The sequence below is a fragment of the Chinchilla lanigera genome, unplaced genomic scaffold (assembly GCF_000276665.1).
Source record: "Chinchilla lanigera isolate Chin_1 unplaced genomic scaffold, ChiLan1.0 scaffold00002, whole genome shotgun sequence".
NCBI classification, from domain to species: domain Eukaryota; kingdom Metazoa; phylum Chordata; class Mammalia; order Rodentia; family Chinchillidae; genus Chinchilla; species Chinchilla lanigera.
The window spans coordinates 39,275,123-39,297,867 of NW_004955403.1; the positions used below are offsets into that span (position 1 = coordinate 39,275,123).

Consider the following 22,745-nt stretch of genomic DNA (forward strand, 5'->3'; position numbering starts at 1 on the left):
CTGCAGTGGACTGAGTGTTGGTGTACCTGGAAAATACATACAGATAGATGGTAGATAGATAGATAGATAGATAGATAGATAGATAGATAGATAGATAGATAGAAGATATAGCTATGTATCTGGAAATCCTAACACTGTACCATAGTATTGAGAAGTAGGCCTATGAAAGGTAATTAAGTCATAAAGATGTAGTCTTCATGAGTGGGGTTAGCGCTCTTATAAGAAGAAGCAGAGAGTTAGCTGTCTTTCTACCAGGTGGGGACATAAGGAGAAGTCTACTCTCTGTAACCCTGAAGAGGGCTTTCACCAGAATCTAGTCATGCTGGCACCCTGGTCTCAGACTTCCAGCCTCCAGAACTGTGAGAAATGCATTTCTGTTGTTTCAATGCTACCCAGTCTATGCTAATTTTTAACAGTCACCAGAACTGAGACAGCCTTTCTTGTGCTAGGGCCTTCTGAACAGTCCTTGTTTGGTCTGTACTTCTCACTTTAGCTGCTGTGTATGTAGAACTAGTTCCAGGTCAGCTATCAAAGATCAGATTTGAATCCTCACTCCTACCACCGAGATCTTCCCCTATACCTGTAATGGTACTAAGGCCAAAGCCCCCCACTTGTAAGCTTTGGGTATAATGGAAGCCCCTCCCTAATTCCATTTCTTTTGGGACATACTCTACCTCAAAGTTAGGGATGGACCTGAAGTTCCAGTTCCATCCATTTTTGGAATAAGCACTATTCTTCTACATTGCCCAAATTAGTTCATCTGTTCTCTTATTTACTATCACTTAACGGGCACTTGTGTGGGAGTCACTGCTTCTCCTGGCCGCATGGTGAAAAACAGAACAGACATTGTCAGTCTCCAAGAGATCTTATTTTCCCAGAAGCAACTCCACATTTTCCAAGACTCTTAATCTTTAATACCTCCCTGTCCTTCACTTAATATCCACTTTATCATTTTCATTATATTACTCTAAAAACCATTTTCTTCTCTAAACTAGACAACTCATTCATTTCCCTAACCTATGATTTCCTATCTGAAATAATGTTTCCCACTTAAAGAAACTATTTAGGTTTTTTGCCCATAAAAAAATATCGGTATGGAAAAAAAGTGGCCTATCTTAGTGCAGAGGACATTTATAACAACATTCAACACTAATAAGCTTGTACTAATAAGATTATCATTCCTGAGAATTTGGCAAAGAGAGCTGACCTGAAAAAGGGCTTTGAGGGAAGATGGAATAATAGTGATACAAATAACCAGGAAAGGCTATGCAAGCTAGGACGATGGTTTTCCTATATACTGTAAGCTTCCAAGTTCTAGTTACACAACCAAAAGACCTCCTAAGTGTATACTTGTGATAACTAACTGAATGGAAATCTTGGTCAGAGCACCACAGATTTTTGAGATTCCTGAGGAGGATGAAAATAATTCATCACTAAGTGAAAAAAAATTGAAGATTTAGTGAGAAATGAGACACCAATTAGAAATTGAAGGAGACATAATTCCTACAATTTGACAATCATGTGCCTTTAAGTTAAAGTACATTTTTAATGATAAAGTATAAATTAGTTCTATGTTTCTACAATGTTCTGAAAAACATGTCTGACAAACCATTCATCCTGACTAAACACAGATCTCAAATTAAATAATGATACAAGCAAATATTTGTTTTGTTTTATTTTTCACTTAGAAGATAACCAGGTGAAAGCTCAAGCAAATAAAATTTCTTTCCTTCTCAATAAATATTGGATCTTAAAGCTAGGTTTGTGTATAACAGATGTAATTTTAGGCTTTTATAGGTAGAAAGAATCATTCTATCATTAAATGATGGTTAGCATATCAAGAATGTCAGTAGGTAGCTGCAGATCCAACTTACATTTCAACACTTTGCCCAGGGATGATCTGCAGAGACTTAAGCCCTGTGGAGAATGAAATGGAAGAGGGTAGCAAACCCAAGGAAGAGATGGGGGATCTGAGTGTTACCTCTGGTCGCCAGTAACTCTGACACGTAATGTAATATTTTCCAATCTCATTTAACTTTAACGAGCTTGAGAATATCTCATTTCTTGTGATAGCAAGAGATGGGCGTATCATAGACTATCACAATCTGAACAATTTGTGAAGCCTTCTATTCCCACGTGGTTTGTGCGTTCTTTCACTGTTCTTTCATGCATTTTATAAAATGACCAAAGGAATGCAACACCAAATATGTAGCTGCTTTAGGCAAAGGTCATTCACTCTACTGGCTTCATAATATCAATGGGCCCCAGATATCCATTCCCTGTGCATTTCAGGAAAAACAAATATTTCATTGTTTTGCAACTGAGAATATGCATGGATACTTTGTGGGGTTTTTTTCAATTATAATTGAAGTCTGTGAAATCATATCAACCAATAATGTTTGAGTAAATAGTCTCATCTCATAGAAATAAAAGCAATGCAGTTCAAATTTGTCAAAGTTTAATAAATTACCAGACCTTACAAATTAATTTTATTGTCTTTTTGTATTTTCTCAGAAAAATCAGCCAGGCTTTAAATTATTATTTTATAATCTCAGTCTGTTTTTCATAAGAACGTCTTCTTGACAAATAAAATATCTCCATATTTTGCAATTTTTTTCAGGCTAAAATGAGGTGAGTTCTTTTTTCCCTAGCATACAAGTTACTTGACTTTGCTATGACAAAGGCCAAGACCCTGGATGTCATATTCACAACTGTGCATTACTTAAGAGTTCTACTATTGAATACAGTCATCAGCCATCAGATCCCAGTGAGAGATATATTCCATGCAGATAAAGTGGTACTATATATTTTCTCCTTGTACCATGATTGCCTATTCTTGCTCAAAAAAAATCCACAAATGAATAAAAATGTAATGTGATTATTTGGCCATGAAGTACTGGGGTGATATTTGTTTGGCTTTGTAATTAGCTAGTTTGTTAGTTAGTTAGATTGAGAGTTTTGCTTTTGTTTTGGATTTTTGGTTCAGCTATGGTAGAAAAATAATAGAGTTCCAGGCAGAAAAACTAGCTGTGTTTTGAACTACTGCAGTCTTCCCTACCCTATTTCACCAATGTAGAACTTGCAATCACTGGTACTTTTTCTACCTCTTCTGCTATGGAAGAAACAAGAGCTTTTCAACCAAGATGCCTTCAATATTTAGTGAGGCACTTTCCTTTCTATCTGACAGACATTGTTGGCTTTAGTTGCATGTATTCTTCTATAGACAACATTCTCAAAATATTCAATAAACAACAGAAACATCATTGCCTACTACTTACATCCTGATGTTAAAAATCTGCACACCTAAAAAAAAAGTCTGTATGCAGAATCAAATCAAAGCACCAGAAAAGCATGTGTTATAAAAGGGAAATACGTAATTTCTCCAAGGGGCCCAGGAATACAGCTGCTGGAAATGGTGCGTCACAAGATGGGCTGATCCACGATGGGTCCATAACAGTTCTTTAAAGCGTTGGATAACTCCTCCAAAGTACTTCTTTAAAAAAGAGCTATAGGTAGCCAAGCATATCGTGAGGATTTGAGATCTTATTTTCTCTAAAGTGAGAAATGAGCATGTGCCTTGAACAGCAGAGGACTGCAGTAAACCATCGCAAATACAGTCATCTTTGAAGCAGATTAGAATTTTCTCCTCTTGAGAACAGAGAAAGAAAGAAAAAAATATTGTAGAACCAATGGAAGGGACTCTCATATTATCTCTGGAATCTTTCTTATAAATCTTATTTTATTTGAGACAATATCCACTGTGGTTTGTATACCTATTATGATCCCTCCTTGAACCTTACAAACTATTGCCAGTAGAAAAAAATTAACGACTTCTAACTCAAATGGTTTGGGCGAAAATAAAAGAAAGTAAGCATGTTGCAAAATTCTATCATCTGCTGTGCTGATAATTTTTAATGAAAACACTTCTGTTGATTAATGGTAGTTTTTCTGGTTATTTGACCATAAAACATAAATTCACAGCTGGAAAAAAATTCAATAAACTATATTAAGTGACTTAGTACTTTAAAATTTAAACAACTCCAAATCACTTCACACTGAAATGTGTCCTAACCTCCTGTTGGAGAAGTGACCTTGCTTTGGAGTAGAACCAGGTTTCTAACCTCTTGGGAAGAGATAGACAGCACATTCATTGGAAAAATGCATGGAAACATAATTCTGAGTTGTATTTGTAATAACTTTCCTTGTAAATTTATGAGCCAGCAAACAGATGGGAATAATAAAATTTCAAGTAGTAAATTTGAAAATTTTCAGTTGTCCCATCGATTAGTACAGTAGCAAACACTATATATATGTATTATACTCTGTGCTGTAAAACTCCAAAATAATTACCTAAACACTGAACCCTGAGCAAAATTAATTGCAACATGTATTTATTTAGAACAATGTTCCCATTTTAATATTCTGCTGCAGTGTTAGAGAGAAATCCTGGCCAGCTGTGGCCCTACCTGCCATCCCCTGCATCCTAGGGTCTCCAACTCATGCAGTTTCCTGGTTCTCATTAATGTCTTTCTTCACACTCTTCTGAATTGCAGCCTAGCACCAATCCATCCTCAGCACTTGGAACCACAATGTTGCATCCTTCTGAGATGGCTCACTCACTTCCTCTTAGGAATCTGTTCAATTTCAAGTCATAGTTTAAAATTTCCTCAAATTCCATGACCACCCAAAGCTGAAACATTCACTGCATTAATCTTTATCTCATCCATATAGGAGGCAGGGACAGAAGTTCTGTACAACCTATTCTTTATTCCTCTTTGGTTGCATATAAGCAGATAGTTTTCCCACCATTTATTTTTAATATTTTCTTCTCTTTCACAAGCTCCCAGAATATAATCCTCGTGTCTTTTATTTCATTTAGTTCTTTGTGTTATGTTGCAGAGGGCCTAACAAATATTAATTTCCCAATAAACTGCTGTTGGTTTTGTTTGAATAACAATATATTTCCAATAGGTGAAGCTTGTTATTTTTGTATAGAAATTTAATCAAAGCTACTGCTTTGATGAAAATGTCAGTAGATCTGTTTTAGTAGTACGTCATTGCTTTTGTAAGTCCAGCCAAGTAATGTGTCATATTTACACAACAGTGTCCTACTTGGTTAACATACTACGTCATTGAAGAGGTTTTTTTAATAATATGAATGGTTCAGTTGGGGAAAATAATTTTGGAAAATAAAATTTGGGAGTACACATTCCAGTGCATTAGAGAAGAATAAAACTGTGATGTTATAAATCACACATTACTGCTCACACCATTAAAAGAAAAAGTCTCAAAAACTGCTAATGCCAGTGTCCACTAAAGTTCTAGAATGTGGTTGTAATTTCTTGAAAGACCACTATTAGCATAAATTGTATAGGAAGCTTTAATTTTACTTTCTATTGCAGTGTGAAATATGGTTCAAATTTATTTATAAGTAAGAAATTAACTCATGTAGGTATTTTAATCACAAAAAATGTTAATACTTCTATTACTGGAGTTTTGTTGTCTCAAAAATATTTTGCCTCCAGTTTCATGCAAATTATCTCATTTTATTCTTCTTTAATTTGAGGGGAAAATACTGTCATTAATCCTATTAAAAGGTAACAAAATTGAAACTTAAGTAGTGGGACTACATTAAACTGCAGGCTATCTGACTCTTCAGTGCTTGATTGATCATCAAGCTCTAGGTAAGTTTGAGCTTTTCTTTGCTAAGAGTTAAAAATTGATAATTCAAAATCATTGATGATAATATAGTTAATTGATAACTGGTAATATAATGTGTCATCCAGGAGCTACAATTAATACTGTATGCATCAATATCATGATGCACTTTTATCATTTTAGCTGCTTGGGATACTTTCATCCAATTAAAAAACTGTAGGCTTTACACATGCCTTTTCCTCTCATGGTTCACTGCCAGCCAAGGTCAATCTCACCGTGTTTTTATGCATCGCTGCACACTGTGCTGTCCCTCCTTCCAGCTGTTTGCAAAGCTCCAAAGATAGAAGAAAACTTTCGTGCTCCGGCATTGGAGAGAAAGGGTTTAGTTCTAAGGGTTCCGACTTTCACAAAATTATTGCAGGGTTTATGCGTCAGGGTGGTGACTTCACATGGAGAACGGCACTGGGGAAAAGTCCGTCTATGGGGAGAAATGCGATGAGCGCTTCATCCTGCAGTACACGGGTCCTGGCATCTTGCCCACGACGTGTGCGGGAATAAATACAAACGATTCCCAGTGTTTCCTCTGCACTGTCCATGCCAAGGTCTAGATGGCAAGCACGTGGTCTCTGGTAAGATGAAAGAAAGGAAGAATATTGTGGAGGTCGTGGAGCGCTTCTGATCCAGGAATGAATAGCAAGACCAGCAAGAAAACCACAACCATCACTGGCTGTGGACGACTCTACTGCATTTGACTTGTGTGTATCATGACTACTAGATCCAAAGCATCCAAAGCATCTCTCTGCTCTTACTGCAGTTCTTTGGGTTCGGTATTTTCCTTGCTCACCTCATGGCCAAACATAGCTGGATTGCAGAATTCAGTTTATGGTTATGAAAAAAGACTAAATAACTGTAAAAAAAATTCTATATTTACTTTCAGCGGCTGGCCAGGTGAAATGGCATACAACAATAATGGAATGTTTCATTTATAAAACTAATTCTTATAATCATTATGGTTTTGTTTTGAACAAGAAACTTTTTCCTTGACTGACAATGTAGATCAGGAATTATCTGTTCACAAAGGAATTACACATTAACAATCTGATACAGATGAAAATTGGGGAAAAGTGATTGTGTGGCATATCCAATCTGAATGAGAAAAATGAGGTCTCAATTTCAAACTCTTAACTTGGTACAAAAAGGGCATCTGAAAGAAAAATGAGCCACACAAATGCACATTAGTTTTAAAAGAGAAAAGAACAAAGTGTACATTAGTTTTATCCTGCATAAAAATCCACCACAATTAACCTCTCAGTTTATAAAATAAAAAATAAATAATAAAGTTTAATGTATTTTTATTTTTTTACTTTAAAGAGTAAAAGAAGGATAACGTAGTAATAGGGGGGCTCACCAAATTATAGACAAAGTGGTAGGAGATTATCATTGTTCGTGGTTTTCCATATTGTTATCTACAAGATAATTTCTCAGGAAAGCAAATAGACAAATAATAGTGAGTTACAGACAAAAGCGGTAGGAGATTATCAATGGTTGTTGTACTATACTTTGGTATCTTCAAAGTGGTTTCTAAAGAAAATAAACAGAGGTATACATGAGTGACCGACTGAGTAATCATTGACTATGGTCGTTGTAGGAAACACATAATAATAAACATACATCCATTTACAAAATAGCATAGGAACAATACCAACATTACAGTTATGGACAGCTCAGTAGGAAAACATCAGTGGCTGCTGTAATATATGGTGGTATCTTCAAAGTGATTTCTCAGGAAGACAGAGGTATGCAAGAAAGATCTAACAAGTTGTTACACCCTAAGAGTTGTAAAAAATAGCTTCTTACCTCCTCACCAGTGACTCCTTTCACTGAGGTGTGATGGCTGGAGGGAAGGCCAGGATTGAAAAGAAGGACTGAGAGACTTGCACCTGTGTCTAGCAACAGGCTGTTTTCTTTTTCCTCTATAGTCATGATTACCCAGGGTTTCTCCATGGAGATGACAGTCTGGCCAGAGGGAGAAGGCATATATGCCTCAGGCCCCTTCATTCCTGTTGGACTAACTGGTAGGATGGGTCTGAGCTCTGGGGCCTCCACTTCAGAGGGCAGACCAATCTCCAGTGGTCTCATGTGCACTGAGGGCATTGCCCAGGGGGATTCTTAGGGCAGTTCCTTTTGAGGTGGCCTGACTTTTAACAGTGGTAACAGATGAATGCAGTTGTCGAGTTCTTTTTGGGACCCCAAGAATCAGACTTAGGGTCTGTTTTTCTTAGTGCTGAAGCAAAAGCAGCTGCTTTTTCTCAGTTTCTTTGTTTTCTTGCCTTGGCCTCCTCCTCATCACCAAAGTTTAAATTTTAAGGAATTCATTGCCTTGTGAAAGAGATGAATATATTGAAATCTGTTCAAGATTAGTTGTATGGGTGTCATTTGTTGTAAAAAATAGCAGCCATTGCATTGTATTAGACATCTCTAGTTCACATGAGAGATTTTACAAACCAAAAATCTACAAAAGTGAAAAAGTAAAATGACATACTATGCCACTTTACAAAATGAAAAGTTACAGGAAAATTTCTTTAAACTCTCACTAAATCAATATAATGAACTTGTCTTACATTTTTAGAGATGTATTTTTCCTTGTCATTCTCTGCCTTTGTCACACATTGTTTATCTTTGCATGTGAAATCAGTCAAAACATTTCCATTTTGGATAATGGCTCACTGTTTAGGAACTGCTCTCACTAGAATATTAATGATGGACAGAATCGTATACAGTACAAATCTTCTGTTCTCCCCCCTCCTAGCTACTATACATTTTGAGTGATACCGGACGTGAGAACACCAAACTGAGGTAGAGTCTAGGAAATTGCTGTGTAAACAAGATTGCCTTCATAGGTACTGAATTTCACAGATTGTTCAGAAGACTTCAATTGGTTGAGACATTTTTATTCAGTAAATACAGCATTATGACCTACAAGTGCATTAGAGAAGAGATTGAGAAGCTGATGTTTAGGATTAAAGCCCCTTTATGTTTCAACACTGAAAATGAATACTCAAATAGAATGGCATCTTATTTGATAATATTTTTAAATGGCTGAAATTCTATATACTTCAAAACTCTAATATTTACAAATAACAATAAAGCAAAGACCTAACATTGAATAGGAAAAACTTTACAATGAGAATGCATCAATATTGCAATGCACTTTTTGAGTGACTCACTTAGACATGCATATTGTGTCAACCTTCTCTAAAGTAAGAGTTGAACTGAATTATCTGTGAAATACCTTGAAACATCTAAAAATAATATAATTTTCAGAAGAAATACAATTCAGAACAATTATTTTTGATATAGGCAGTTTTACAGAAAAAGTGGTTTATCTTACAAATATTGAGAGGTAACAGAAATACTGGGGAAATAATGTTTTGAAGAGAAATAATGTTTTGAAGAGAAATAATGTTCTGAAAATAGTCACTTAAGTATGAGGAATATAACAAAAAGAACCAAATAAATCTTGAGAGAAATAATATAAATCTTATCATTAGTTTTGGGATAACAAACTTTAAAATGAAAAAGTTATTATATAATATTAATGTAGTTAAAATAACATAATTTGTTCAACAAACATCTGTTAAACTAGGGAAAAAGGCTACTGCTGTAAGTGCTGAGAATGTAGCAGTGAAAAAATAAACACTCCTGACATTATGAATTTCATATTCTGACTTAACACATGCCTTTAATTTCAGGTGCAGTGTAGCTAACTTTCAGAAAAATTCTTCATTCAGATAAAGCCATTTCATCAATAACAAACATTAGCTAATATTAATCTGTACTTTCAGATTTCCCATAATTTAAAAGAAAACCCTTTTCTTCTCCTTCTCAAATTTCTTAATCACAGGCAGCCTTCTAATCCCTGATTTTATGAAACGTGCACTCTTGGATCTGTTTTTCAACTCATCCTGTATTGTAGTACAGATGATTTTTTTAGTTTCTTCCTCCTCTATTTCCATTCTTTCACTTTTGCTTTTGAAATAATAAATGCTTTTAAGTGATACAGCACTGCCTCTTCTTCACCCTCAAGGTTTTTTTTTATTCAACTATTATATGATAGGACTTTTTGTAAGATTATTTACTAAGGTATATATTGCTTGGCTCTTTCCTATTGCTGCAGAATATGCATTGATATTTGACTGGTAAACTGCCTACTGTATAACCATGATATCTTCCTCAACAACTTATTGTCATTCATTCACCAATATGGTACTGAGTAAGAATGTACTATGTGTCATGAACTGCTACCGGTGCTGTATACATGTCAATGAGCAATTCAGATCTAGTCCCTTCTCCCATAAATCTTATCTAGGGGATTACTACAGAAACACCTTATTCTCTTTTGCTATTAATTGTTATTTTGAAGATGTCTGAGATCAAACAATTTTTTTTCAAGTTTATTGCTTTACCCAGATTGCATGTTGGAATAATTACATTATCAGCATCCTTGCAAAACATTATAGCTTTACCAAGATAAATTCAGTGTGCAACCATTCAATTTGCAGTTTCAGTCATTTCCTCATTTCAGGAAAATTTTTCTGTGTTGTTATCATTTAATATTTTTTCTTTTTATGTGGGTTGTCTATTTTAAAGACACTAATTCTTTTCATGTGAGATAATTTTATCCATCTCCCATATTATGGTCTATCTTTACTTTAACATTTCTATCAATTGTCTCTATCTTTGCTGTGACCATCTCAATTTTTTCTTCTATTCCAGTAATTTAACATTTAGTTAGGTCTATCCTAATCTTTGGATAGTGTTATATCTGTAGAATACTATTATAGCAGTATGGTACTTTGTTATATCATTTCTTGTTATATTGCTCATACTTAATGTGGGAAGCTCTGTCTAAAATCTTTAATTGTTTTTATAGAATGCAGCAGGACTTTATTTTGAGGCTTTATTTCCAGATTGTCTGAAAACTGTTAGTCTTCTCTGCCTACTCCAATTTGAGCAGAAGGCATTAGGTTATATTCATTGGGAGAAATGAGCAAAAACATGTGGTTCTTGGTACTTTTAAATCTCTGATCTCCTGCTGGACCACTAATGAGTTCTCTTTCATGGTTCATTCCATCCGGTGAGCGATGCATCCTGTTTGTAAAATGGGCAACACTTACTTTGAAGGCTCCTCTTTTTTCATCAATGAAGCAAATATTTCTATATAAAAAGACAGGTTTTCATAGATACAGAAAAACAGTCTTATGTTTGCATATGCTCTTTTCACCTATTTCTACAAACTAACGTGTCCACCAACCAACAGAAGAGGAATTATGTAAATATAAATCTCAAGTCAATCTGCCTCTGGCTAACATTAGAAACATCATCAGCAATTCTTTTTTTTTTTTTTTTTTTTTTTTTTTTTTTTTTTTTTGGTTTTTCTCTGGTACCGGGAACCAAACTCACGACCTTGCGCTTGCCAGGCAGGCGCTTTGCCACTGAGCTAAATCCCCAGCCCCTCATCGGCAATTCTTATATAAAGTAACCCAAACTGCCTGGCACAGCAGTGGTAAGTAGGTCAAGAACTATTCATGTGTCCTGTAACCATCTGTCCCATCAGAGTTCTAGATTATGTATCAATACTTTGAATCTAAATTGGGGTGCTAAGCAACATAAACAAAACTGCCTAATCAGGGAAAAAAGACTTGTTGAAATTTAGAATTACTTACAACTTATTCCTACCTTCTATTTTGTGACTTTTTAGCTATATATGGTAACTTCATTGACTTTGAAGCTATATTTTAAATTGGGAGTCAATATATTTGGAACCTGTTATATGCCATAAGTGTCAACTATAGCAATAAAAACTAGAGAGACACAGAATTGGGATGTCCTTTTGGTTTTACATAGACTTCTATATGAATGCCACCAGGATGCTCACCAAGTTTTTACCACATCTGTGTCTTCTACAGGGTCAAAGATGGCTCTAGTAACCTGGAAGTTGCTAGCAACTGTAAAGGGCATAGAAGAGTAATAATCACCCAAAGTGGTTATTGGGAATCAACACAGCTCATAGTTAGGAAAGTGACACAGCTGATAGTTACGAAAGTGACTGAGAGTTGCTGCTTCCTCTAGTAAATCTTGGAGATGAAGGAAAAGCAACAGCCAATATTTGAAACAGTTGTTAAAAGCAGCCTCCCACCTGAGATCACTCAAAGATGTCAAGAACTATCAATTTACCATCATCCAGTAATGGATGGAGGCAGGACATTGGGAAAATACAAATTGTTGACTTGTTCTCAAAATACTCCTTATTCTAGAGAGAAAATAAGATATTTCCTTCATGTAATTTGTTGTTTCAAGGTTTTGTAATCGTGGGTGTGGTCTCAACTGAACTGTAGATATTTTACTTGTAAACTCATTCATCACATCCTAACACAGTACACACCTAGAAAAATAAAGTTACCTTAAAATAAAGGAGAAAATGAAACAAATGTGCAGTGTGGGCAGTGACTCAGCCATGGCTGAGGTCAGCAAACTCCTTGGGACTAAAGCAAGGCCAGTCCAGCAGGTGTCTAGTCTTTGGTGCTCCTCCCTGATAACTACAGCACAGATAGCTCTGAGAATGTTTCAGTGTTCTCAGCAAAACACTAAGACCGGGCACTTTTGGTCCTGTCATGCACTTCCTCCCTTTTTGCTGTGTGTAAAGAAAGATGCAGACTGTGCTGGGCTGGTGCTGCCTCCCCAGAGAGGAGGTCAGGCCCCACTAGATTGCAGCTTTTCTCTGTGTGTCTAGTGTTTTTCTTAATCTCCCGTTACCCTCTCTCAGAACCCTGCTGGATGCTTAGGTTATGACACTGGAGATCATTATAAAGTCCATCCCTGTGCCAATGAGAGATGGACTTGGGAAGGTAATACAGACCAGTCTCCCCAGTTTTCACAAAGAGATGCCATGCCTGCCTCTTGTCCTTCTGGAATTTGCATCACATCAGTGCTATGGCGATCAACAGGGGTAGCAGAACTGGACATCAGGCACTTGTCAGTGGATCTGAGCATAAGTAGACAGTGGCAGTGCACTGACCCATGGCTCACTTAAGAGAGCTGACTAGGGCAGGGATCATCTACTAATGTCTTCACACTCCTTCCCCATATTTAGTCAAATGCTAGGTTATAGAAAAGAAAAATATGTGAGCCTGGTTCCCTAGAATGTCCCATAGAGAGAATTTCAGTGAGTTAAGATGTCCATGTTGTATTTATTGCCAACTTGCTCATAGCTATCATGTAAAGAGCTCCAACAGGAAGAAAAAAATTTCATTTTATAAATGTAACTTTGATTAAAATTGCAACAATCCATTTTTCATAGAGTACAAGACCAATGGAATCATTTGTTTCTGTAGATCAAGTTCAACAATGTCTTGTGGCCCAGGTGGCCACATTCAAACTGTAGCTCTTTTAGTTTCTGCATATGCAAAAATAAACAGTTTCCCTCACAAGGAATATCGGAATAATCTTGCTCCTGACCTCCCAGGATAAGGGTTAAATACATTAATATACATAAAGAGCTCAGATTATCTGTCTCTCTCTCTGACTCTGTCTCTGTCTGTCCCTGCGTCTCTCTTCCTCTCTGTCTCTTTCTGTCTTTTCTCTCCCTCCTTTAGTGCCCTGGGATCAAACCCAAGGCCTCACACATACTAAGCATGCTAGTCATAGCACTCTACCGATGAGCCGTAACACTAGGTCAAAAAAAAAAAAAAAATCCATCCTTAAACTAGAAAGGTAGAGTTTGTAGATTATATAAACTTAAAATATTTAACCACTTTCAATTAAACACTAGTCCATAAAAATGTAGTTACTGAAAACTGTATTTGTCAAGAATAATTTCACAATTTGTACTAAAATATTCTAAGAATTTAAAAATCATTTAAAAAAATAAAATTTGGTAATTGGCCTAAGCAGTCTATCCTCATTTACTCCATTTCAAGAAATTATTTATAAAATATCATTGGAAGGTGACAGAAGTGCAAGAAATTACACAGAAGCTGCCCAGGCTGGGGTAGGGTCCCCCAAGCATCTCTTGTGAACGGATCCATCTTCTTGCCTCTTCTCCACATGCTGCTGCTTTCAGCTGTTCGGCCTTGGCTCAGATGCTTTTCAAGGTTAAGTTGCTTCCTTGCCATAGTAATTATACTGGTTGTTTTTCAGGGCCTTTTTTCCCTTAATCTTTTGCAATATTAAAAACAGCTGGACTGAAATTGTCTTATAACAAGAAACAGCACTTAGCAGAAAATTGTGTGATAACAAACGCAGGGTTTCTCTTTTCTATTTCACTCAGAGTCATTATACAGGCTATTATAAGAAAAAGTGTAAAACAGAAAACTAGAAAACTCTGGGATCTTGGCTTCAACTCTATTTTAGATAGCAATAGCATCTGTTTACTAGTAAAAACTCTCTTTTATGAACTCTAAGAAATAAGTAGGAAGAGAAATTTAAACCCAAGCCGTGTGGTATTGTCCAGGTCTAATACATAGTAAGCATCTATAATTAGTTGAAGCAATACTTTCACACATTTTAAAATTTTATTTTCATTTTTCTCCTAGAATTGCATCATATATGATGTCATCACAGACTTTGAGTTAAACAATTAATGCCTCCACTGAAATAAAAACAATGATTCCAGTTACTGAAGTTATATTAGGTATAATATTAAATTTTTAAATTCATTAAACTTTAAATTCATCAGATCTTTTTGTCATGAATATTCTTTGGCATAGTCAAGGTGAAATTTCAATAGTGAAAGCAACAAAAGCAACACATTTTTATTTAAATTAAGCATGTTGCTCACAAACTATTTGAAAAGCTGTCAAATGATTTTACGTTAACTATAAAGTTAAGTTACAAAGAGGCAGAGTAATAGTAAAAGCAAAACAATTAAATGTATAGAGTTAGGGGTTGGGGATTTAGCTCAGCGGCAAAGCGCCTGCCTGGCAAGCGCAAGGTCGTGAGCTCGGTTCCCAGTACCGGAGAAAAACCAAAAAAAAAAAAAAATAAAAATAAAAGTATAGAGTTAGAGTATGTTAATGAAATGTCATTGTTTTCTTTGTTGTACATATTTTATAATGATGTATACATTTATTTGTTCATATTGGTGACTTATTATTATAAAAGTGTGTTATAGATGAGAAAATAGTTTTAGGATGCATACTATAGTAAGTCCTTGACTTACAGATGGGTTCTGTTCCCAAAGAACGTTTGTAAATCGGATTCATGTATAAAGCTGACGAAGTGAGTCTTATACACCTCTGACACAAAGAATGTATATTCCTTTGTGCATCCTAGCAGTCCCCTTCACATCACCACTGCTTTTCTCTTGCTTCTGGACATCCTGGTCTCTCATTAAGCACTGCACTCCTGTATACAATGGTACGGTACAGTAAGCATACAGTAGCACCACTGTGACAGTGTTCAAGAGACACATGGGCTACTTCCAGGATTTGTTAGCATCCCTGAATGCTCATAAGGGAGGTCCATTTCTATCTGTGAAAGTCTGCAACCCAAACGTTCATAAGTGGGCATTTATTGTATATATGCTATAAATGTTTTTGATTAATGTTTAGAATGATTAACATAGTAGTTTGAAAATAATAAAAGAAAATCTACTAATTTTCATCAATTCTCTCCCATGAAAATGAAAATAGATAAAAAGAAAAAAATAAGAATGTGATCACATGCATCAAGGAACTATATGACTATGGGGGGCAAGCTATAAAATAGATACAAAGATGTCTGCTCTTCTGTGTGCTGAACCTGGTGATTAACTTCTAGTGGACACAATATGGCAAGAGTGACGGGACCCTGCTTCAAAGACTGGAAATCACATTGCGATTGTTTTCTCAGCACCTTCACCCTCTCTGAGAGATGCCAGTCAGCATGTTGAGAGCTGCCTGGTGGAAAGACACACATAGCTAGAAACTGCAGGACGCTTCTGGCCAGCACTCAGGGAACAGCCGGATTTTACCATCACCCATGAGTGATCCAACAAGTAGTTTCACCCAGTCAGGCTCATTTTGTCAGTACATGTGTGCAGCATACAATCATGATACTCATCATGGGGAGATGATACATAGCATCTCAATATTTTGTATTCCCTCCTTATCAACCTCTATTTCCCTTTGTATTTACAAAAGATCCATCTCCCTATTTCTTATTATCTTTTCTTTTACTGGGTTTTCATATAAAAGAAACCATAGGGTATGTAAGCTCATGTGTTTGATTCACTTCACTTAACATTATGTCATCAGGGTATATCCATTTTCCTGCAAATGCCCCAAATTTGTCCCTTTTGATAGCAGCGTAGTACTCCATTTCATATAAATACCACACTTAGTTTATCTGTTGATGTTGATGGGCATACAGGCAAAAAAGATGACTTCATGCACCTATATCTTCTCTGATCCTTTGATTCACATGTCTGCTTTTGTTTTGGTACCATGACATTTTTATCATAGCAGCTTTGTAATGTATCTGGAAATCTGGAATCCTGATGCTTCATGCTTTGTTTATGTTGCCCACAACCACTTTTGCAATTCATTCTGGGTAATTTCTGGTTCTGTATAAATTTTAGGATTTGTTTTCTAATTCTGTAAGGAGTGAAGTTGGTATTTGGATTGGGATTGCTTCAAATCTACATATCAGTTTAGTAGTATGGCCATTTTGACAATATTTGGTTTACTTACCCTTCAACGGCAGATAATTTTCAATTTCATGATATCTTCTTCCATCTCCTTTTACAGTGTACTTTTATTTAGCTAAAAAGGCCTTTCACTTGTTTGAAAGTAACTTGTTAGGTTACTTCCAAATATTTAACTTTTCTGGGGGATACTGTGAATGGTATATTTTGTTGCTTCACAAAAATGCATTGTTGCAAAGTTCAGGCAAAAGAGAGCAGTGTCTCTGAGAAGATTAGCATCATAAAGAAGCCAAGTGTTTTACATAAGTAATAGGAAAGATGGTTAAAGACATCTCAAGAATTTGGCAGACTCCAAACTTCACAGGCTCATAGGTTTAAAAGTGTAAATACCTTTGAAAAGTTTTGCTTTGAGAAAACACTTCCCGAGTCCCCATTCATTCAGAGCCACAGAGAGAAATGTTTCCCTAAATTCAGCCATCTAAGCAGTCAGAATCCACTGCAGCTATAGGGGAGCAGACTACTGCTCAAGTCAGTGACAAACCTTGTCAACACCCATGTAGTCCTGGTTTTACAGGCATCCAGAAGGCAAGACTTATGGCACCCCACAGGCTTCTACCTACATTTTTAGCCACGGCCTAAAAACTGGACAATGCATCCCTAGAAGGACAATGCATGAAGCTGTAAAAGGGATGCCAAAGGTGCAGTGGAGACCCGAGTATTGTGAAATATCCTCTAACAAGAGCTGCAGGCAGTGAGCAGGACCACCGTAAGAGAGAAGCCATATGGGCTGCAATACGTAATACCATTCTCCAATCTCTTTGGAGCTTACATTTTGCCATAAACCTACCCTTACTGCTGGACATGAGCTATAGAATTTAATGTTGCTCTGTTGATCTGCAGACTTGCCACTGTCCTAGTCTTTTCTATTTCACTATTCCTTCATTTTGGAATTGGAAATTTTTCCTTGTGCTGCTTACTGTATGTTGAAAGTATTTAACCTTTCTTTTTTTCCAGTGGTTCACAGCAGAGTTTGCCTTATGTGTCCGACTTTGGGCTTGAACTTTTAGCAGTGCTGGAACTACTAAGATTTTCATAACTTTTAAAGATGCTCCAAATATCCTTTATATAATAAGTTGCACTGAGCCTTTTGGGGCCTGGGGTAGAATGGTATTTTTCAGATCTAAAATTACTTCCAAATGTCATATCAAGAGATGGAGCTTTTGGAACATTAACTGATTGTGGGAGTAATATAAGTAACACAGGATTAATCCATTGAGGAATTGATAGCTGAGTGTACTTCTGTGAAGTAGGGTCTGGTCAGAGAGGTGGATAACTGAGAGCATTCTCAGTCTCAGCTCCTCCTTTTCTCTCTCTGGTTCTTGATCACCATGTTTATGGTTTGTGTCTGGATGTCCCCCCAAAGCCTCAGTCATGGGGCTGGCTTCCACAGTTTATGATTGATTCATGGGTGTGAGTGCTATACCCGCCCTAGGGTGGGTATCTTGCACACAATGTAAGGGAGGGAATGAGCTTGCTTGCTGCTCTTCCCCTTGTGCTCTTGTTGCTTTTGCTACCTTCCCACACCATAAACTGTTGCCCTCTGCCAAGTACCACTCTGTTTTGGAGCCAGCTGAGTATGGACTGAAATCTCCCCAAACTGTGAGCAAAATGAACCTCTGCTTCCTTAATTTAGGGCATTGGTTATTTTGTCCCAGCAAACGAGAAAAGTAACCGAGACAACCATGGTGTAAGAAGCTTTGTTGCTCCACATCCTTCTGCCACCATGATTTTGTCTTGGAACCAACTGATCATAGATTGAAACTATGAGCAAATTAAAACTCCCCCTCCTTCATCCTGTGGGTGTTGGGTATTGTCTGCTAGCAACAAGTAAGGTAACTAATACGGGTACCTTCTTTAAAATCAGGCAAGAGTAAACAAGATTTTATACCAAGAAAAGGGACTTTCAATCCATGAGAATCATTGCCTTCAAGTACTAGATATGTTTAAGCAGTTATCTCAAATGTTTGCACTAAGTTCTATTCCTGCCCCCAGTCTGTATGACTTCCTGAGGCAGAGAATAAGCACCTGACCTTTCCCTTTTTCTTATGAGGACTGGAGAGAGGCGTGATTTGACCAACATCTGTTCTGCTCCTCTCCCTTCCTTCACTTCCTCTTGATCCTCTGAGCATGGAGTGGGACATCTTACTTTAGCTTCCTCTTTGTAGTCCCAAGGTTATTTAGCAACTTCCCTCTGGGCTACCCTAACAAAAGGTGCAGCTCTACTGCCAACCATGGTGTTCCTTCCCAACTTCTCCCACTCAAGAGATCCCACTCTTGCCATCTCTCTGAAGAAATAGCCAGGAAACAACCCTTAACATGGCATAGATCAGGGAGGGTTCTGGGCCCATTATAGACATCCCCATTCTTCGATAACACTAAGATAAATATAGCTAGCTCTCCTGAAGATCCCCCAGTTTTGACCCTACCATGTTTGTGGAGATTTGAGAGCTGATAATCAAATAGCCCCATCTCCTGATGTTGAGCTGCAACTATCCCGGATAACCCATGCTTTCTGTAGAAGTTTGCCCTGAGCACAGCAGGTTTGAATTCGAGCTAAGCAGTAGGGTGAATTTTGACAAATCTCTAGGCTCAAATTAGAAGGCTTGAGTTTATACTAATTTGGATCAATCAGCAGGTTTGAATTTTGACCAATAAGAGTCATGAGTTTGAACCTATCATAGGCTTAATTTTGAGGCAACAACAAGCCTCCCACTGTGTACAAGCAGAATGTGTCTCACACTCCTGTATCGTTCTAGAATCATCCTCTGGTGCACCGGACCCTGTGCTGCAGCACAGATCCTGTTGAAACATAGCTTCCCTCTGGTGATTCAACAAATCAGTGCATGAACTACTTCTCAGGTGGTGTGAGCTCAGCAAGTTTTGTAAATCTACTCAGCATCCTGAGTAGTATGGACAAAGCAGTCTTTTACGAAGGACTCTAAACTCTGAAGATTATCAGTCCTGATCAGCAGCCAAAAAAGTCCAGCAACCAGCGGTGCACACGGAAGGCAACCGGCAATAATGCGTGTTGGCTAGGAAGAAAAGCCAAGAGCTGTATCAAAAAGGACTGAAGTCCATGGATGTTCAGAACCTAAAGCCTCTAGCAGGGCTGCCATTTGCTGATTCATGATTTCTATCTGAATCAAGCAAAGGTAGGCTCTGCCGACTGACAACATTTTTTGCACTGTGAATTCTCAAAAATATTTGCAATTATTTAAGATCAATTTTTATAAATTATGGGTATAACGGTTTTTTAAAATTTAAATTTCTCAAGTAAATACAATGTCGAGCATGCTTTTGTTTCTTGACCAGATTTCTTCTTCTGTCTGCCTGTAAATATTCTCCTCTTCCCTGTACATATCCTTTGTGCATTTACACATTACAAGGACTAGTTATCTTTTTGTATACAGGACCAAAACAGAACTTCAAGATGTAAATGAAAACAGGAAATGTCTTCAACATTTCACTGTTCCTGCCAAAATAATAATAGTCTATTATTTATCGCATTCTCTTGTGGACTGTATATAAACAGGCAATGATTCATGTTTCACTAGTGAGATACAATTTGTCAACTTCTGATCTATGGGGTTATTTGTATTTTTAAAATGTCAATATAGTCAGAGTTCAAATCCATGGTGAAGAATATATACTACAAATACTTTTAAGGTCTTTCTGCTGAAATCTTAATGTCTTCACTTATCATGAATTACTTTCTATGATTTTCATAATTTTAAATATTTTGAGTATCTGCTTTTACCTTCCTTGAATTTATACTTCACCTTTTCAATATGCATAATTTTTTTTATCTTTCTAGACTCACTCATTTTTACCAAATGATCTGTAACTTAAAATATTTTTTTAAGATTGCCATAGAAAGCCCCATTGTATTTAGCTTAGAACCTGCTGGGCTTAATTTTTTGTTTTCATTTTCATCTTTTCTGGAGATGTATTTTATAAACATCTCTTCTGAAGCTCATGGATAAATTTTTAATCCAAGTCTGAATGTATTAATTTAAATTGGAGTTTTTAGTTCACTTTCATTTATTGTGATTATCAGTATATTGGTTTACTATGTGATTCACGTATCTATGAAAATTAAATGAGTTGACATGTTAGGCATTCAGCAAAATGCCTAGAAAATATGTTTCAAATTTTAAGTATTATTGTTCTTACCATCTTTTCTTTTTCATTAATTAAGATTTATTAATAGGAATTTTTAGTTTTTACTAATTTGAAATTAGCTTTGTTTGGTTTGCAAACAGTAGTTTAGCAGGGTATAAAAATTTAGGTTGATGATTACTTACTGTTAATGCATTGAAGACAATATAACTATATTCTGTTATTTTAATCTTGAAATGTCTGGTATATTTCTAAAAAGTAGTTCCTTCTAGGTAATCTGCCTTCTTTATTACTTTCAAAATTTTTCTATTTAACTGCATGTGAAGCAATTATATAATGCTATATACTGGGTTTGGTTTTATGTTTATTTTATTTATGAACTTATTATGTTTCCCCATAAAATGTCTTCCAAAAATCCTGTGACATTTCACTTAATTATTTTATTCTATTTCATTCTTCATTGTTTCCTCCTAGTAACACTAAATATTCACATTCTACTCTATTTTACATCTCTGGAAATATCCTGGTTTATCTATCTTTCTGTTGTGCTTTATGATTTTATGCTCTCAGTTGATAAATTGTAACAGTTATATGTAATATTGATTTTTAGTAAAATTACAAGTTCAGTTTCTTAGTTTTAGAATTCTACTTATGTTGATTATGGCCATGTCTACCTGTAATTCCAGCTGCTTAGGAGGCAGAAGATTCCAGGCCAGCCTGGGGAACTTAGTAAGATCATTTCAAAATAAAAGATGAAGTGTAGAGGCTGTAACTCAATACTACAATTTCTACTCATCCCCATGACTGAAAACAAAGCTACTCACAATCTTAATGATGGAATTTATTCATGTGTTTTGTTACCCTTCTTTATTCACTTAAATATGCTTTCTTTTAACTTGACATATTAGTATAGTATTCAAAGTTCTTGAGGGTCCATTCTGCTTTCTTTTTGGATTATTCTTCTATTAATATTTTATAAATTTTATTTTACATCATTGTCTACAAAATATTATCTATGTATGTAAGTTTTCTATATTGTAGATGTAGTATGCTCTCAGCGCACTTGGACAGAATCTTGAAAGAACTAGGTATCTCAGAATTTAAAAACTACTTGAGGCTAAGATTTCAGTGGTAGAGTGATTGCCTGGCATGCAGGAGTCCTAAGTTTGATCCCCAGGGCCAAGTTAGTTGAAAGAGAAGCAAATGATAAAACCATGAGACATTTTACAGTCCTGCTTCACACTACTTCATTTTGCCAAGTAAGTCAGAGCTGACTAGAAATAGCAAGTACAGTTTGCCAAGCACTTTGACTCCTGTTGTTCGTTGGTATGGTATTGCTTTTCTAAAGCTCCATTGCCCATCTTGAAATTGAGCAATTTAGCTTATAGCTTGAGAACACGTGTGTTTAATGCAAAAAAGTGTTAATCTTATAGAAAAAATGCACAACTGGAAAATTAAGGTTAATGTTTATTTCTAGATGCAAACTACACTTGTTTAAAGAATGTCCTTGACACAGTAGTTAAGTACATATGTAAGTTTTACAGTTGCAATTTTGATTTTTGGAGTTTTTTTTAAATAAGGAAATGTTTATCTATTTAGAATTTAAGCTTCAAACAAGCAGACACTGTGATTTTATTTTATTTTTTTGCTTTAAATTCACATACTTAGGAAGTACTTGGCATATTAATAGGCATTAAGTAAATATTTGTTTAATGAATAAATAAATAAATGAGTGGACAAGATACATGAATATACTATGCCTTTTGTCTTGAAAATGACAAAATATACTTTGAAGGATCCATCAATCTCAGGAAATTTAAACAGTTGATCTTGACACATATATTACATCCCTGAAGAAATTTTTCCTTCAATTTACTTTAAGTTTGAATTACCATCCTCTAAGTAATGCAGGCTTTTTTCAGGGTAGACTTACATACTTAAAGCTTTTTATCGATAATTGTTTTATTCTGTCTTTTTTGGATAATCTTGCTATTTAAATAATCTTAATGCCATTTATTTATTCTAACATAAAAATATCAGAATCTTCATATTTGATTGAAAATTGACTAAATTCTTTTAGTTGCTCTTTAAAAACCTTAATAGAGCTTTTCAATAGAGATGGAATTATTCTGTTCTTATATTTCTTTTAGAGCTAAGTGACTATCATTGAAGGCTTTTTAAATGCAATTTGCAAAGTACACTAAAGTATTGGGCATATGTTTAA

At 35.9% G+C, this 22,745-nt stretch overlaps 1 pseudogene; it reads left to right on the top strand.

The window, feature by feature from the left end:
- The first annotated feature begins 6,084 nt into the window (after window positions 1–6,084).
- Window positions 6,085–6,410, top strand: LOC106148643 (annotated as a pseudogene).
- The last annotated feature ends 16,335 nt before the right edge of the window (window positions 6,411–22,745 follow it).